The sequence below is a fragment of the Oratosquilla oratoria genome, unplaced genomic scaffold (genome assembly GCF_046742065.1).
Source record: "Oratosquilla oratoria isolate Oo_2021 unplaced genomic scaffold, ASM4674206v1 SCAFFOLD54, whole genome shotgun sequence".
NCBI lineage: Eukaryota > Metazoa > Arthropoda > Malacostraca > Stomatopoda > Squillidae > Oratosquilla > Oratosquilla oratoria.
In genome coordinates this window covers 1,553,699-1,556,198 of record NW_027467718.1, presented here as the reverse complement: position 1 = coordinate 1,556,198, position 2,500 = coordinate 1,553,699, and positions in this window count along the sequence as shown.

The window sequence follows — 2,500 nt, the reverse complement described above, 5'->3', positions numbered from 1 at the left end:
TGTGTGTGTTTGTGTGTGTGTGTGTTTGTGTGTACGTGTGTGCGTGTTTGTGTGTGTTTATGTGTGTGTGTGTGTGTGTGTGTGTGTGTGTGTGTGTGTGTGTGTGTGTGTGTGTGTGTGTGTGTGTGTGTATGTGTTCGAGTGTATGTGTTTACATGCTTGTGTAGGTACATATATTTTTCTGTAAATGCGTTTTTATATACCTGTCTATGAGTGTACATGTGTGTGTGTACATTATGTGTGTACATACATTTGTATGTACTGTACATGTTTATGCGCGTACATACGTGTACACATATGTGTTTGTACATGTCTGTTTATACGTGTGTGGACTTCCGTATGCACATGAGTGTGCACATATGTGATTCATCATGGTCTTGGATCACGTGTGGGAATCGTGATTAACAGTTATTTCCCTCCAGAAAAAGAGCTGAGCTTATGACAGATCTATGGGTAATGCTGTGACTTCATACGTATACAGTTGTTTGTACTCTTTTTGTACGTGTGTTTTTGTGTACGTTTGTGTGTGTGTGTGTGTGTGTGTGTGTGTGTGTGTGTGTGTGTGTGTGTGTGTGTGTGTGTGTGTGTGTGTGTGTGTGTTTGTGTGTATTCACTTGGTCTTTGGATCACGTGTTGGACTCGTGATCGACAGCTATTTCCCTCCTGGAAGAGAGCTCAGAGCTCGTAGGTCCGATCTATGGGTAATGCTATGACCTTGCACACACACACACACCCAACTCCCCGCCCACGAGAGTTGGAGTAACACCCCTCAGCGCTGCGATACTGATATTATTTCAGCCCCGGGCGAGGGTCGAACCCGGACCTCCGTAGTGTGTGTGTCTCTCTCTCTCTCTCTCTCTCTCTCTCTCTCTCTCTGTGGTGAGCAGACGTGCCCAGTAAGCTTCATATGTACAGTGCACTAGTGTAACATATAACTGCCTAAGTGTGTTGTTTTGATACACGACTGTCCGTGCGCGTGTCGTTATGGCGGATAATATAGTGACGATTTTTGATAAGTACCCATGCTTAGTCTGAGCTAAAGATAAAGGAGGGACTACAATAGTGAAGAGAGTTATCTGTTTGGCTTGTAAAATGTGGTGCCACACGTCGTGCGCAAATTTAGGTGGAGTGAAGGATGAGAACTGTTCCGCCATTAACTGGTTATGTAACAAATGTGCATCTGACATAAAAGTAGGAATAAACCATCCACTTAGCACTGAACTTGAAGAACTCAGGAAGGAGGTGCAAGAATTGAAAGACCTGCTGAGAAAAGAGTTTGCGCTATTGAGGAAAGAAAATGGCGCAAGTGAACTGACTGAATGTGTGTCGGAGGTGAGGCATGTTGTTGATGTTTTAAGTGGCCAGTCAGAGTCAGCCGGCTCATGGGTAGACGTAGTGAAGAAAAAGAAAAATGCGTGAGTGTAAGAATTTATTAGTTATCAAATCTAATGAAGATGGTGGTAAAGCAGTGGCTATGAAAAAGGAAGTGGCAGAAGTTTTTTCGGGTGTGCAAATTAAAGACTAAATTTACACAAGGGGGCAATATTGTTGTGAACTTTGTAAATGAAGCAGAGAGAAATGAAGCAGCTGATAAGCTCAAAGTGATCAATACGGTAAATACTAAGAATGTGAAAAAACTGATGCCTAAGTTTATGGTGTGCAACGTTCAGAAGGAGGAAGATAAAGACGATCTGATTGACACTTTGATTGAAAGAAATGCATTCCTGCAGTCAATAGATAATACCAAAGACAAGATGAAGTTAGTGTTTGACAAGCCTGCGGCCGGGGGAACAATCCATTACATTATAAAATGTGACCCACAAGTTAGAGACCTAATTCATAGAAATGGTGATCAATTGAAACTGCGTTGGGGAATATACGGTGTGAGGGACAGATATCATGCTTTGTTGTGTTATCACTGTCTGAAGTTCGGTCATGTGCGGTCTGACTGTCCGGCCAAACATATGGGGGACGCACCTATCTGCTATAAATGTGCTGGTAAACACGAGGGAAAGGATTCTACAGAAGCAAGCAAAAAAATGTGTAAATTGTGTTAGGATAAATAAGCAAGAGGTCGACCACTGGGTAACCCATAATCTATGCCCTATTTTTGCCGCTGAACTGCTGAGGATTAAAGAAAATACTGATTATGGATACCACAATTAACTCCTCGAGTGTTAAATGTGGACTTTAAAACGTTCAGTCAGTGAGGAATAAAACATTAGATATTCACGATACAATTACAGATGAATACTTAGATATATTTGCTATAACTGAGACTTGGTTAACGGACTATGACAGTGCAGTTATTAAGGAAATGACACCGGTTTCACATACTTTTGTACACAGTGCGAGACAAAATAGGCGTGGGGGTGGTTTGGGTCTTTTTCTCACTAATTTCTTTAAGAAAATAAAGCGATGCAATGTTGCAAATCGTGAAACTTTCGAACTACTGCAAGTAGAGTGTCAAATTGGTGGCAGCAAGATAACCTTTGTGGTT